This window comes from Macrotis lagotis, chromosome X (assembly GCF_037893015.1).
Source record: "Macrotis lagotis isolate mMagLag1 chromosome X, bilby.v1.9.chrom.fasta, whole genome shotgun sequence".
NCBI classification, from domain to species: domain Eukaryota; kingdom Metazoa; phylum Chordata; class Mammalia; order Peramelemorphia; family Peramelidae; genus Macrotis; species Macrotis lagotis.
Window position 1 is genome coordinate 32,708,662 of NC_133666.1, and position 17,047 is coordinate 32,725,708.

Sequence of the window (17,047 nt, forward strand, 5' to 3'; positions counted from 1 at the left end):
TTACTAAGGTGGTATAAAAAGAACCATTGACACAAACGCTGCCCATCTACCCAGCCCAATCCTTTTCTGCTCTTAGTAGGGGGCCTCAGGGATTCCCCTTGGTCTGTTATAATTCCTTACCAAGTCTGGGTTCCTCACTGAGTACTGAAGCTGCCTTTCCTCAATATGTCTACTTTGTCCTTGCTAAACACTGACATCGATTATTGCTGTTCCTAAACCACACCCAGGATGCTGATGGGATGTCCCAATTCTCCAGTCCTCCAAAGTTTACAAAATCATCCTTTGGTTGGGATGGAGAGAAGTAAGATTTCTTCCCTCCCTTCCTTTCAGGTCAGTTCCCTCTGAGCACCTAAGTTACAACTGCTCTTTCCTCGAAGCTGACACTCACGTGCCAGGTTCTGAAATTGCTTGCTCTTTGATAGAAGACCCACAGGATGTGACAAGGTATATGTTAATTTAACATCATTGATCAAATGATTCTCGAGATGTTTTCACCTGAGAAAGGCAACAGGGCTCAAGTATTTTAAATGCTTCAAGTATATGAATTACAGCTTCTCTAAAAGTAACTCTTACACCCATTAGCTCATATGATCCTCACAACAGCCACAGATGGACAAGATGCCCAGAGGACACAAGTTTCAGATACCTCTCAATTGGCACAGCACACAGACACAGAGGGAAGGGACATGCCCAGGAACCCAAATCATGGCAGGCATGCTGCTCAGTCATGTCCAAGAATCCTGCCTAGCTCCTCCTCTCTTTTCTTACACTCAGAATCTCTGTACCTGGAGATTAGGGTCAGCCAGTTAACCAAAGGAGCCCAACAAAAATCATTCCTCTTTCCCTTCTATATAACCCTCGTTAATGCATTTCACGGACGAAGTATTAGTGCAATCAGTCAATTGTGGTTGTCATTTATTTGTTTTCAGTTGTGTCTGACTCTTTGTGACTCCATTTGGTGTTTTCTTGGTAGAGATCCTGGAGTGGTTTGCTATTTCCTTCTTCAGTTCCTTTTACAGATGAGGAAACTGAGGCAAACAGGGTGAAGTGACTTGTCCAGGGTCACATGGCTACGAAGTGTCTGAGACTGCATTTGAAATATGGAAGATGGGTGTTCCTGACTCTATAGACCCAGCACTCTATGAAATGAACAACAATGATGGTGACAGTCTTGATTAATTGATCTTATCTCACCTCTCTGGGCTTCAGTTTCCTCAGCTGTAAAATGCTGGTAATAAAACCTTCTTGAAAGGTGATCTTAATACCCACTTGGTCATAAGATCATAGATTTAGAGCCAGAAGGGGCTTTGGAGTTGTGACTTCTCCCTCTTTTTAACATTTAGTAAATGAGGAATTTGAAATCCAGAATAGTAAAGTGACTTGCCCAGGGTCTCTATCCATAGTACAGCAGCAGAGTTAGGGTTAGTATAGTCTATACAAGTCCAATGCAGGTCCTATATTGGACTTTGAGTCAGAAAGATGAGGTTGGCTAATTATGTATATCTCAGTTTCCATAAATATATATATATATACACATATATATGTAGTATAAATATTTATATATATACATATATATGTAGTATAAATATTTATATATATACATATATATGTAGTATAAATATTTATATATATACATATATATGTAGTATAAATATTTATATATACACACACATATATATGTAGTCATATACATGTATAAATATTTATATATATGTATAAGGAAACAGATATGATAGACTCTAGGGTCACTTTCAGCTCAAAGTAAATGATCTATTGTCCCAAATTTGGCACAGTTTCCATTATTCCAAGCTACTTCTCATTTTGGCATTCTAGATAAGGGTCTAATCTGGCAGTCAGGGAGTCCCAGGTTCAAGTTCTGCCATAGTGACTTTGTGGACCTAGGCAAAGTCACTTCACCTCTTAGTACTATCGAGCAACTTTTGAAACCTTGAAATTGGAGATCAGCATCAGTGGATGGTGTTTCCACACTAGGGAGTTGTTCCCTGCATTGATGAAATCACAGGTCCAGGACCAAAAAGAAAAAGGAAAAAAAAGAAAGCAACCTGTCCTACCTAATGAGATAATGGATGTGAAAGTACTTTCTACATATGTAAGTGATTATAATTATCAGGCTTGTCACTCACCCAAGCACAGAAGGAGATTAGATGAGGCTCACACAATTTAATCTTTGTAAAGACACTGCTGGTTGTTACTAGTGCCCTACAAGTAGATTTTTTCATTAAAGATTTTATTTTGAGTTTTACAATTTTTCTCCTAATCTTACTTCCCCCCCACCCCCCACAGAAGGCAATTTGTCAGTCTTTACATTGATTCCCAAGTAGAATTTTAATCAAATTTTCTAAAGATTCTCAGATGGTTTTCTTTAACCAATGAAAAATTCTCACTATATCACCATCCTATGATCTGTTGTCCAAAAGGAGTCCCTCCCTGGCTCTCCTGATGCACTTTTGCATGTGTTAAAATCATTCTTTTTTTCCTGTTTTCTTAACTGGGGCTTCATTCCCCTCCCCACCCCCAAAGCAATCTTGTCAAGTTCCTGGCCTTGAATTAAGAACGAAACAGCCATCATCACATCAGCTTTTGGACTGGGTGGCTTAATCATTGTGAGCTCTTCCAGCAGTTAGTTTGATAATATTCAACATAATGAATTCCTCTGTCAGTACTGTGGCTCTAATATGTCTATGCCAAAGAGTCCATTTAAATTCACATTTATCTTGGGGAACCTCATAAAACCACTGTCCAGTCCCCCTTCATCCTCCACTCTCCACATGTAAATCACAAGCAGACAATTTTCAAAACACATGTGATTTCTGGACCAAGATTCCTTCCAAGGTTCCTAACCAATTGTCACTGCAGTAAGACTTTAGACCTCTCTAAAATGTGGTGTTATTTCATCAGTCACAAAGAGATAGATTCGTGCTATTGTGATCTTTCTTGGAAGTAAATACTGGAGGAGACCTGAACCTCTCTGATGCTAACTGGACCATTTTGGGGGGTAGCTCTTGAATATATGGCAACAAGAACTAAGGTAATTATATTCTTCCAAGTGACATAAGCAGTGGGTAATGACAGAAAAAAAAGATGAATTCCTGGGGACTGCCATCTAATGTCTTACAGGAGAAATCAAACCATTCTCTGGTTTGGCACAATAAACTGAATAAAATGGGAAAACAGCCCCCTCTTCTATGATAGAAAGCAAGGGAATCCTAAAATACTAGTGGAAGGGACCTTGGAGATAATTTAATCCAACTTTAATTTAATTTGATTTAATTCACTAAACATTTTTAAAGTACCTACAGTGCTGAGCAGCAGGGATCAAAGAATGAAAACTGATGGAGTCCCTGTCCTCACACAGCTTACACTCTAATAGGAAGATAAGACTTGTACTCTATTAATTAGAAATACTTGTTTGACAAAGTTCAAGGACTATTCCCTTTAAATTAGGAAAAAACCTGATATCTTACTGTCTGATCCTGCTATCTCTTATACTTTATGTTTCTTCCTTGAAGGATATGATTTCTCTCTCCTCACACTCAATTTGGATCAATGTACAACATGGAAACAATGTAAAGACTGACAAATTGCTTTCTGTGGGGAGGGGAGGGAAGCAAGATTAGGGGAAAATTGTAAAACTCAAATAAAATCTTTAATAAAAAAACAAATACTTGTTTGAGAATATTAAATGCAGAGGGGGGAGGGGAAATGAAGAAAGATGGCAGTTTTGAACAATCCCTTCTAGGATCATCAATTTAGAGCCCAAAAAGATCTTAGGGTACAACTTCCTTATCTGACAGAAAAGGAAACTGAGGCCAGAAAGAGTAAATGACTTATCCAAGGAAACACAGGTTAAAAAAATGAAGAGAAACTTAAACCCAGGTCTTCTGATTCCACTGTACCATATGCCTTGAACCCTTCTATTTGAAGAAATAAGGGACAGCTTCATGGGAAAGATGACACCTTGTCCAGCTCTTAAAGAAAGATAGTAGACCAAGATGTGAAAGGGGAACTATCCAGACATGGAACAGAAGATTATAAAAGCTGGAAGGGGCATTGGAAGTTATCCAGTTCATATTTCCTTATTCTACAAATAAGGCAATCAAGGCCCACAGGGGTTAGACCACTTAATGAAGGTCATAAAGGTAGCTGCCCTGCCTGTGAATAAAAATGTGGACAGGTAAGAGAATGCAAGACAATGTCAGAGAAGAAGCTTACCTGTCAAGTGAGGCAATAATATTGACCTAATATTGATAATTGATGATAATATTGACCTAATAATTATAGCGCTATATGGTTTACACGTCACTTAACATATCTTATTTCATTTAGTCTTTAAAAGGTTGGGAGGTGGGTGTTAGTCTTATCCCCATCTTATAGATGAGAAAACTTGCTAATAGTCACACAACTAGAAATTGTCTGAGAAGGATTTGAATCAGATCTTCCTGACTTTAAATTCAGTATAAAATAATGCTAGAAAGGTGAGTTACATATAAGTAATGTCTGGTTAAGGCATTTATATTTTATCCTATAGGAAAAGGGGAGCCATTGATGATGACTGAAGAGGGTATCAGATCTACACAACAGGGAAGTAAGTTTGATGGTGATGTGAAGAGTGGATCATAAGGAGAGCTTGGTATCATGGGCATAAATGGAAAATCATTCAAATAATCCAACTATATGGTAACATAATAAATCGATCAATAACTCTGGGGTCAGTAGAGCCTGAGTTCAAATTCAGTCTCAGATACTTCCTAGTGGTGTGATCCTGGACAAGTCACTTCACCCTGTTTGCCCCAGTTTCTCATCTGTAAAATGATCCAGAGAAGGTAATGGCAAATTCACTCCAGTATCTCTGCCAAGAAAACCCCAAGTCATGAGTGAGACACAACTGAAAATGACTAAACAATAGGAACGACAGAGGAATGAGGGCTTAGAGAGGCAGCATGCATAGTGACTAAGATTGCTAGACTTGAAGCTGAGAAGAACTGAATCCAGATACTACCTTTTCTGTTCACTACCTGTGTGACAGTAGATATGTCATTGAACAATTTGTGTTGGAAATTGGAGGGGATTGGACTTGATGCCTCTAGGATCCCTTCCAGGTCCCAGTCCGGGATCTATATGGCACCTTGAGCAAGTCCTTTAACTTCTAAGAACCTCAGTTTCCCTCTCTGTAAAATGAAGAGGCCACATTCAAAAGCTCAAGGTTCCAACTCAATTTCTATGTCCCATGATACTCTGAGGTCCTCACTAGCAATTGAAAAAACAGGAAAATGCAGAGAGAAGAGGGAGAGAGAAAGGGGAAAAAGAAAGAGAGAAGAAAAGATGGTACATGTCATCTTTCACACAGTCAAGTCAAGCATGATTGTGTGAAAATTTTTAAATATTGTAAAGAAAAACAACTTTGAAAGACTTAAGAACTCTGATCAAAGCAAGGATCAACCATGACTCCAGAGAACCTTGAAGGTGAGAGACTCAGGATAGAGAATGAGACAAACATTCTTAGATGTGGCCTATGTGGGCATTTGTTTTGTTCAACTATGCATATTTATTATAAGGAATTTCTTTTTCTTTTTTTTTCCATTGGAGAGGGAGGAAAATGAATACTTGTTGATTTAAGAGATTAATTTTTAAAAGAAATCCAAAAGGTAAAGTGAGAATAGGAGGACCAGGAGAGAATTTTAAAAGAGGTGTTCAAAGAGATAATATCCAGAAAGAGGGGCTGGCCATTTCTGCCAAACATGCCAGAAAACTTAAGGAAGATGAAAACAGAGAACCTGCTCAAGATGACCATCCAGTCATTGCTAGAACACCTCTGGTGATGGGAAACTCACTACTATGAGTTAGTCTATCTATTTGCAGATAGCTCTCCTCAATATTAAGCTGAACTTTGCCACTCTATGCATTTGCATGCCCTGGAGTTAGTTCTGTATTCTAGAATCAAACAAAACAAGGCCAAATTCTCTTGAGAAAGATAACACCTCATATCCTAGAGTATAAAACAAGTTTCCCATCAGCATTTTCTATTCCTGCTTAATCAGGGTACTCTTTCCCTCCAAGCTGAGGTCAGATTTGAACTCAGGTCCTCCTTACTCCAGGGCCAGTGCGCTATACTCTCCTCCAACCATTATTACCTCTCTGCAGCTGATTCTCAAACCTTTGTCTTCACTGTTGTGCTTCAGTGTGGCACTGCCAATTGCTCTGCAATTCTATGGACACTCTTACTTCCCTTGTCTGGTCCTTTCTTATGTTGAGTACAACACCAGACAATGGTAATGAAGGTCCAGAGTATATGGATACCATTAATATCTAAAAGCAAGAAATAACTTGGCCTGCCACCAAACATAACAGATATCAAAACTATCTTGTAGAAAACTTGGAAAATAAGAGATATTCATGAGATGAAAAATAGTTTGGTCTTCTAATATCTAAAAGAGGAATACCAGACTATAACCTCAAAACTACAATGCAAATGAGTTTTATTCATCCTGTCCTTCCCTTCTCCCTGTAATCCATAGAAATGGATTCAGGCTGCAATAGTCACCATTGGTGTTATCACCCTGAGATTATATTCATGAAAAAAAAATCAATCCTAACTGCCTCCTGAATATTTTGTGTTTAACTCAACCAAATCGGTGATTCATTAACTGCTTGTCATATTTTGATAGGTGGGCCAGGAATTGATCAGTAGCTGGCAACATTTAATAAAAGAAAAAAAAAAGGAGCTCATTTCTAAAGAAATAAGCTTGTTGCCATGCCAACTATCAATCTTCCACAATGGTGGCTTGACTTCCTGTTGCAAAATGAAGTCCTGTTAGGCAGACCCTACTGTCTGCTGGCAGAAAGTCTTCTCTTCCAACCTCCAATGAATTTCCAAAAATGTCCTCAGACACACAGTTGAGAGTACATGGTCTCCTTGTAGTCATAGCCAAGGCACAAGATTGAGTGCTTACAAATGTACCCCTACTCAGAGAGCCTGACCTTGCTGGGGAAGGAATACTATAGAAATATGGCACTGCATTCTGTCTAGCTAATGCCATGGAGGGAGAGAGTGCCGGTAACAGTTCAGTTCAACTGAATCTAACTAAAGGCATATGAAATAGGGAGGTAAAGAAGTGTGTTTACCCAGTTTTCCTCTCTTGTGTGTAAAAGAATTAAGAGCAAGAATTAAGAGCAACTCTAACCTCAAAAAGAGATTTCCATCATCATGGTGGTATACACAAAGACTGAGGGAGACAGAGCATCAGAGAACACTGAACTTTTGGAAATTCATTGAAAAGTAAATCTTCAGAATATTTACAAATGTCACAGATTCTAATTCGGGGAATGGGGATCCAGTGCCAAAAGGGACCTTAGAAGTCATCCAATCCAACCTCCTCATTTGACAGAAGATGAAATTGAGACCCAGACAAAGAGAAGGACTAAGGATTATAGTTTTTCAGTTGAAAATTAGAGATCTGGACATCTAGGTGGCAAAGAAGAGGGAGCAGCAACCCTGGAGTCAGGAGTACCCGAGTTCAAATCCAGCCTCGGACACGTAATAATTATCTAGCTATATGACCTTAGGTTAGTCACTTAAACTCATTGCCTTGCCAAAAATAATGAAAACAACAGCAACAACAACAAACAAAGTTAGAGATCATCTAAGTGAGGTGAGGAAATTGAGACCCAAAGAGGTGAAGTAAACTTTCCTGAGGTCACACATGAGATCACAGATGTAGAGCTGGTAGGGTCCATCTAGGAAGGATTTGAAACTAAGTCCTCTGATTACAGATCGTATTTCATCTTACCCTAATAACACCAATACAGTTGACATTTTTAGTCTCATTCTCCAGATTAGATTATTTACAAGGTGGTCTCTCCTCCCCTAATGTTAGCTTCTTGAGGGAGCAGAGACTGGTTGGCATTTGTAGGTCACTACATGATATGTGCATGGTTGTTGCTGAATAATTTCCGTCATGTCCAACTCTCCGTGTCCTCATGGGGGACTTTCTTGGCTGAGATCCTGGAGAAATTTGCCATTTCCTTCTCCAACCCATTTTACAGATGAGGACACTGATGGAAGGTGATCTCATCTAGCATGTGAGGGGAATAGGGAAGCCTGAGATTTGAAGAAAGTTGGGGAAACTAAGAAATTGAAGTGAATTATAATAATGATCATGATCATGATCATGATGATGACTAAGCAGAGACAGATACCAGACACTGGTGCCAAGGACTTCGAAGAGGGTTAAAAGAGAGCACATTCCAGGCCTGGGGGAAACTGAGAGGCCATCCAGTCCAATACTTTTATTTTACAGAAGAGAAAACTGAGGCCCAGGGATACTTAGGGACTTGCCTGAGGTTACACACGAGATCAAGGTGTGGAAGATTTTATAAAGGGGAAACTGAGGCCACAAGGGCTAGAGGTAATAAAGATTTATGGTTTCATATCTTTTTTCCTGTTCTTCTTTGTATTTGCAAATTTTCATGTTTGTCAAATGCATATTGAAAACTAAAATCAGGAGCTTGGACTCAGTGAGTCCAGCTACAAATTTCTGATCTGTACTTACTTATTCCTTCACCAAGGTGGTTGTGAAGATTGGAGTGGGGGGCAGGTGGGGTGCTGCAGCTAGATGGATAGAGCACCGGTCATAGAGTCAGGGGACCTGAGTTCAAATTCAGCCTCACACGCTTGATTATTACTAGTTGTGTGACCTTGAGCAAATCACTTAATCCCATTGCCCCCACAAAAATCAAAACAGAGAGAGAGAGAGAGAGAGAGGTTAACACACTAAGACAGAGAGGAAGGAATAAAAAGACAAGTAGAGAAGGAGAAGAAGAGACAAATAAACGGACAATGACATACAGACAGAGAAAAAGACACAGCAGGGGGTCTGGAAAAGAAAAAATAAAGATACAGAGAGAAGGAGGTAGAAAAAGAAAAGTGGACACAGAGAGAAATATGAAACATGGATAGAGAGAGAGAGAGAGAGAGAGAGAGAGAGAGAGAATGCATCAGAAAGTATTTTGGAAAAGAGATATTAAAAACAAAGTGATTAGAACTAGTACTTAGATGCCACGGTTAGAAGGAACCTTGAAAACCATTGAGTCCAACCACCTAGTTTTTTGAGATTCAGAGAGGGAAAGAGACTTGTCCGAGGTGACACAAAAAGTTCAGAACTCACATCTGGATTCCCAAATCAGGTGTCTTCCCAGGGCATTGTACTGTTGTTACCATCTTCCTTTCCCTCTTCTCTTTCCAACTATCACGCTAGCTGACTTCTTGGCTTTCCTATCTCACACTATTTTCAGAATTTAGAATTCTAAAAGGATTGATTTCAAAGCAACTTGAGTCCTTGTCTACATTTTGAATAAATTTTCCCCTTTTGCATTCCAACTTGAAATCTTGCAGCTCTCAGAAGAATAACCCATTTTGCAATCATCAATGAATCATACTCTCCCAGTTCTGCCCTCTGGTAAATGCATATTTGATTCAACTCAAGAAATCTCAGCATCCAGTGTCATCCACAGCATGCCAGACCTGGATAAATGAGGTCTGTCAGCAATGTGCATATGGCTATGCATGTTATCCTATCTACTTGGCTGAGGCTGCCATCAAAAAAACTAGCTAACTTTATCAGGCCTCCCCAGGATTATGAACTCAGCTCCTATTACAGGTCAAATGTTATTAGAACAAATGGCTGGGGCTTAGCCAAATTCTTTTGTTGTACAGGAATTTTGTTATATCAACCATTGCTTGAAAGAAGCCATTAGTTGAGATTTCTGGGCATACCATGTTTTTCTTGTAATTTTAGAACCACAGCCTCCAAGAATAGAATTATAGCAGTAAAGGGCTTGAGAAATTATCTAGGCAAACTACCTCATTTTATGGATGAGAACATTGAATCTCAGAGATTAGTCACACAATGAATTAGTGGCAAAACCAAGACTAGAACCTAGAATACTCCCATCAGCCCAGTGTCCTTCCACTACAATAAGGGCTTTTGACTGTAATACCATTGGACTTGAAAAGCACTGGATTTGAGGTCAGAATACCCAGGTTCAAAACTCAGTTGTTCCACTTAATACTTGGTTGACCATAAGCAAATCATAACCCTGTGTTCATATTTTGATTGGAAAAATGGGGTGGGAAATGCCAGTTAATCCTGTAAATATCCAGCAAAGAGTCTACCTCAAGACATCCCTCCCTTCATCTTTCTTTAATTGTACCTTGTTCTCCAATTTATATCCACTGGGGAGGACTAAGTTATATAACCTAGGGTCATGTTCTCTTATCATGGAACACTGAGATTAGGGACAGGACGATCGGAATTTTAAATATGACCTTAGAAGCTTACTAGCTGTGTGACCCTGGGCAAGTCACTTGACCTTTGCCTGCCATTGTTTTCTCAACTATAAACTGGGGATGATAACAGCACCTATTTTCCTAAAAATGTCTGGGAAAGTAACTTGAACATAAGAGATATATAATACATACTTGTTTCCTTTCTTTCCCTTTCCCTACCATAGATTGTCTAAGCCTTCTATCTGCTCCAAAGCCCTGAACACATTCATGAAAATACACTTTCTGAGGGCAGGGGTCAAGTTTCTTTCTTTGAATCTCTAATGCCCAGTACAATGCCCTTAAACACTTCTTTTGTGTAGGTTCAGTCTAGTGAGTGATTCTCAGTGGGGCACTCCCATTTATCAGCATAGACAGACAACTTTCTGTAATGTAACATATTTAATAGTTGGAGTAGGTGAGAGGTTAAGTGACTTGCCCCGGGTCACACTGCTGCCAATATGTTCAGAGGCAGGACCTGAAACTGGGTTTTCTTCCCAAAACTGGTCATCTATCTACTATGACATGTTACCTCTTAGCAAAAGCGTTTAGAAAATTCAGTATTGGGGGTGGCTAAGGTGGTGCAGTGGATAGAGCACAGGCCCTGGAGTCAGGAGTACCTGAGTTCAAATCCAGCCTCAGCCACTTAATAATTACCTAGCTGTGTGGCCTTGGGCAAGCCACTTAACCCCATTTGCCTTGCAAAAACCTAAAAAAAGATTCAATATCATTTGGCTTGGAAATTTACCGTCCCCTGTTACAAAAATAGACAAATACCTTTTGAGAATAGTAACTAATAATAACTCATTTTGTGCACAAAACATTTTCCCATACACCCATTTTACAGATGAAGAAACTGAGGCACAGAGAAGTTAAGTGACTTGGCCAGGGTCACAGCTAGGAAATGTTTAAAGTGTGTGAGACAAGTTGTGATATGAGAATGTGAAATGATTGTGCTCTAAGAAATGACAAAGAGGGTAAGTTTCAGAGAAAGCCAGGAAGACTCAGAGGCACTGATGCAAAGTGAGATGAGCAGAACCAGTAGAACAATTTTTACACAAACAACAATCAACTTTGAAAGCCTTAGGAACTCTGATCAACAAAACAAGTTTCACAGACCTCATGATAGAATAATGCACACACTTCTATATAGAGAACTGATGGACTTAAAGTATACATTGAAGCATCTTTGGGGGGCTATACAGCTAATGTGGAAGTTTGTTTTTCTTGACGGCACAGATTTTAATGATTTTGTTTTTCATGCTTTCTCAATGAGTGGAGAAGGGGAGGCAGGAAAGAAACAATTCATACCTTCAAATAAAATAAAATAAAATTAAATTAAATTAGGAGGGGGGGGAAAAGAATATCTTCAGTATCTTCCAGGTCTTTCTGTATAGTGTTCTATTGATATATTGTGCCACTATTCTCTAAATCAGAGAAAACTAACAATTTCCTTGTCCCTAGGAGTCTACCCTACCCCTAGATTTGAGGAGAAAGGGGCAAGAAACAGGCTCAGGACAGAATGAGTTGTATTCCTGGCTTTAAGAGCTGAAACATAAACCAATTCCTCATCAAAAGTATTTTATACAGTGACTGAGTGTAATTGAAATGGTCAGGTATCCTATGGGTTTGTGTTCTGGCCCAGTGTATGAATGAACCACTAGGTAGAGTATCATTTCTTTGGGAAAATATGTTCAAGTTCCAAACAACCAATTTATAAATGAAACTTGGAGCCAGTTTCCCATTTGGAAGCTGGAGGTGGCCCACATTTCATTTTCTGTTTCCATATAAAGGAAGGAAGTGAATTATATCAGGTACAACACCCAAATTTTATTGCCACAAAAGTGGCATTGAAGTTACCTGAGAAAAGAAGATCCAACATGCCAGCCAATTCAACAAACAGTTTTTATGTGTGTCTGTTACGGGGAAGGGTGGATTGGAATCTTTGGTCACGCATGCCCTTTTGCAAGGGGCCAGAGCACACACCATAATGTACAGGTCCAGTCCATTCCCTTTCAATATTCAATACTCAATACTGATTGTGTGTAATTTAAGATTTGAAGCAGACCAAACTTCCTTAGGTAGCCAAGAAAAGTTTTAGGAAAAGCTGATTACAGAATTGAGTACTAGAAGGGTACCTAGAGATCATCATATCTAATCCCCCTACCCCATTTTACAGATAGAAAAGCCATGATATAGTGAAGAAAGAAGTGACTTACCCCAAGGTCACACAGGTAGCAAATACCAGAATCAGGATTTGAACACAGATCTTGAAACTCAAAACTCATTAGTATAATAGACAGAGTACTGGATTTGCAGCCAAGGGAAGACTTGAGTTCAAATCCTGCTTAGTTGTTTATTAGCTGTGTGATCCTGAGCAAGTCACTCAACCTATATCAGACTCAGTTTCCTCATCTGTAAAATGGAGAATATTAAGAGCACCTACCTCACAGGGTTGTTGGGATAATCAAATGAGATGTTTGCACAGTGCAAACATCAAAGACTAATATAAGTCTTTGCTTGCTCTTCTTATTAGAACCCATGGATTCAAAGTTGAGTATGAGCTTAAACAGCCATTCTACCTGGCCTGTAGTTCTGCTCACTTTGGTCAGCATCAATTCATGTAAGTCATTCCAGACTTTTCTGTAATCCCATTCCTCATGATTTCTTATAGAGTAATAGTGTTTCAACACATTTTTATGCCACAATTTGTTCAGCCATTCCTCAATTGATGGGCATCCCTTCAATTCCCAATTCTTTGTCACTCTGGAAAGTGCTGCTATGAATATTTTTGTACAACCACAGTTATAATATGAGCAAGTCAGCTTCACCTTTGCTACCCAGAGGGATGGTTTTGCCTTTTTTCTCATTATCATTCACAGCAGTGCCAACCCTTTGATCCTGAACTCAAAAATTCTTCTCTCTGGTGATTTCTCCCTCTGTCTGACTACCCTTAAATGGATCATTTTATTCTCACTACAATCCCCGGGTCCTCCATTTCATCCCATTCATCCCATCCTTACTCTGACCTCACTTTTTTCTCCTTTCAGTTATGACTTTATAGTCAACCAATTGAATCTGTCCATTTTCCCCTTGCCACCTTGCCCATTTCCACCATCAATCACCCCAATCCAATCTCTGACCAAAGACCTAACCCCACCTCATAACAACTTCAAGTTTCTTTTCCCCAATAGCCCTACCCAATTGTCCCTCCTTCACCCAAGTCCTATGAAAATCTCTTCATAACTGCAACCAAAAGACTTCTGCATCTTGCCATCAGCATGACTACTCCTCCACCTTAACAACCACCAGACACTTGCATCCATCCTATGTTGGGACCCTAAAATGTGTTGTCTCCTCCAGTTGAAAGGTGGGACTATCTTGGTGTTCCATTTGTATTTACAATGCTTGGCACATTGTAAGCAGTTAATGTTTTTCCATTCCATCTGTCTTCTCTGGCTATACTCCTAGTTTGCTATGAACCTATGAGAAAAAAATCAGATGTACTTATGGACTGGGTCCAGTACAAATGAGTGTTTTCTACACTCCACTTATTCCTTGCTACTATAAGGTAATCCTTTTGTTGTGCCTCAATCTAGATCCCTTCAGTAACTGTTCCCACCCTTCTCTTTTCTCTGCAAGCCCCCAGAGCTGCCATGAATTCCTATCACTGACCACATGCCTTGGCCTGCACCTTTATTGAGAAAAGCAAGGCAATACATTGGAGTTCCCTTATGGAACCAAACAAGTGAGGAGGAATTTCTTAAGGGTATCCCTTCCTGGATCACTCCCTTGTTGTGGCAATAGGACTGCCATTGAGCTATGCCACCCAGGGTTACCCAAGATGGACAGTGGAGCTTCTGATAAAAGGTGATCCACTGGAGAAGGAAATGACAAACCACTCCAGTCTCTTTGCCAAGAAAACCCTATAGCTAGTTCGTGTTCCCCCCATTTGAATGATGTTTTACTTACTTTTTTATGTGTTAAATGTTAATGAATAATAATAATGATAAGGATAATAATAACATATGCCTTTTGAGGTAAGGTTTTTCCCCTTGTAATAACTTCCAAATAAATGTTTGTTGAAGTTGTAATATGAAGGGGAAAAGCTCTAAGGAGGCATGAATTATTACTAACTGCGGGTCAGGGTGGGAGCCTTTATTACTTAGCTTACAGGTAGAACTGGGAAACATCCATAGAAATGGAAAGATTAACAGTCAGTGAAAAAAAGGAATGGATGCCAGAGAATGTTGTGGAAGTGACAACAAGCTATGCAATTGATTGGATAAGAGGGTTAGGTAGAGGGAAGAATTAGACATGACTGAAGTTACAGACCTAGATGGCTAGAAGAATGGTTGGCTCCTCCAGAGAAACAAGAGAACTTGCAAGAGATTTCTTTTTTCTTTTTAAGTTTTTACAAGGCAGTGGGGTTAAGTGGCTTGCCCAAGGCCACACAGCTAGGTCATTAGTAAGTGTCTGAGGGCAGATTTGAACTCAGGTCCTCCTGACTCCAGGGTTGGTGCTCTACCCACTGCACCACCTAGCTGCCCCAGAGGAAGAGATTTCAAAGGAGATCATGAGACCTGGGCTCCAGATCAAGAGGCTGCTGTCCCTTCCTCTCTCCAACTCCTCCTCTCTTTTCTGTCCAAGACAAGAGAGGGAGGAGAGTCCTAGGTGTGATTGCAGGGAGAGAGGAGAAAAAATGTGGAACTCTAATCGTTTCAAAATTTGAATATTTACTGTGGGGGTGGGGGAGGGAAGTAAGATTGGGGGGAGGAATTGTAAAACTCAAAATCTTTAATAAAAAAAAGAAAAAAGAAATATTTAAAACTATCTTTGCATGTAGTTGGAAAAATAAATGTATTTAAAAAGCAAACAGTCAAACCAGTACTTGATTTATTTTTGTGGTGATTGTCTAGACTTAAGAAAGTCACGTTTTTAAATTTTTTTTTTTTATTTAAGGCAAACAGGGTTAAGAGTGACTTGCCCAAGATCACAGAGCTAGGCAATTATGAAGTATCTGAGGTAAGATTCAATCTCAGGTCCTCCTGACTCCAGGGCCAGTGCTGTATCTACTGCTCCACCTAGCTGCCCTCCCAGGGCAAGTCATTCTTAACCCAGTTGCCTTAAATAAATAAAATTTAAAAAGAAAAAGAAAAAAAAATGAGGTTAATTCAACTTAAAATTATTTTCTAAGACAGCTGGTTGTTAAATATTTACTAGCACACACCTGAGTGAAAGGCAAAGGGCTCAGGTCGCCCAGTGTCAGTCCCATTAGGCACTTCCAGATTTCCTATAGTGTCCTTCATCCTCACTAGTTCTTGTAAAACATGAGCAGAAGGCCGAGACTGAAGTCAGCCTCCGGCCCTTCATTCAGCAAGGCCCAAGGGAGTGTCCCCTAAGATCACAGAGATAATACTAAGGGTAGGAGGCAGAGTTTCAACTTTTAGCAGCCTGCCTTTCTAAATACAAACTAGTGACCACACCCCAGGAAGTAGTGGCCAGCTCATGGAGCTAACCTGAGCCAACTGATATCCCTATTTGAGAGAGAGACAGAGAGAGACAGAGAGACAGGGAAAGAGAGACAGACAGAGAGAGACCATTTGAGAGAGAGACCATTTGAGAGAGAGAGACAGAGAGAGATTATTTGAGAGAGAGACCATTTGAGAGAGTGAGAGAGACAGAGAGGGAGAGAAACAAAGAGAGACAGAGACACAGAGAGATAAAGAAAGAGACAGACAGAGAGAGACAGACAGACAAAGACCATTTGAAAGAGACCATCTGAGAGAGACAGAGAGAGAAACAGAGAGAGAGACAGAGACAGACAGAGAGTGAGTCAGAGAGACAGAGAGAGAAACAGAGAAACAGAGACAGAGAGAGAGAGAAACAGAGAGAGAAAGAGACACAGAGACAGAGAGAGAGACAGAGAGAAACACAGAGAGAGAGACAGACAGACAGAGACCATTTGAGAGAGAGACTGTTTGAGAGAGAGAGAGACAGAGAGAGAAACAAAGAAAGACAGAGAGAGAGAGAAAAAAGAGAGAGACAGACAGAGAAACAAAGGGAGACAGAGACAGAGAGACAGACAGACAGACAGACAGACAAAGACCATTTGAGAGAAAGACCATTTGGGAGAGAGAGACAAGAGAGACAGAGAGAGAGACAGACAGACAGACGGACAGAGAAACAGAGAGAGAAACAGAGAACGAGAGACAGAGACAGAGAGAGAAACAGAGAGAGAGAGACAGAGACAGAGAAACAGAGAGAAAGAGAGAGAAACACAGAGACAGACAGAGAAACAGAGAGAGAGACAGAGACTATTTGAGAGAGAGACCATTTGAGAGAGAGACAGAGACAGAGAGAGAGGGAGAGACAGAGACAGAAATAGAGAGAGAGACAGAGACAGAGAGGGAAACAGAGAGACAGAGAGAGACAGAGACAGAGAGAGAGGTGCCTAAATTCCGGGGATTCTGAGAATTTGGGCTTCTGGAACCCCACTTGGAAATGTCCCTGAAGGGAACTCCTTGGTTACTTGGGGAGACACCATGCCATCCCTCCCCAGCCCAGCCCAGAACCCCAGTCTGCTGCCCGTCGCCTCCCCCCAAGCCCTATGGCCCTTGGATATTATCAGGATAGCCCCTCCCCCATTGCCCAGCGCTTTGGAGAACAACTGCATTTGCCAACTGTTCCCAGAGTTGCTCTTGA

General features: G+C 40.2%; 1 long non-coding RNA gene across 1 annotated transcript; it reads left to right on the forward strand.

The window, feature by feature from the left end:
- The first annotated feature begins 365 nt into the window (after positions 1 to 365).
- On the forward strand, positions 366 to 8,401 carry LOC141502711 (uncharacterized). Its single transcript, XR_012472624.1, has 3 exons — positions 366 to 444; positions 4,550 to 4,606; positions 8,319 to 8,401. It is a non-coding gene; the product is annotated as an uncharacterized LOC141502711 (long non-coding RNA).
- The last annotated feature ends 8,646 nt before the right edge of the window (positions 8,402 to 17,047 follow it).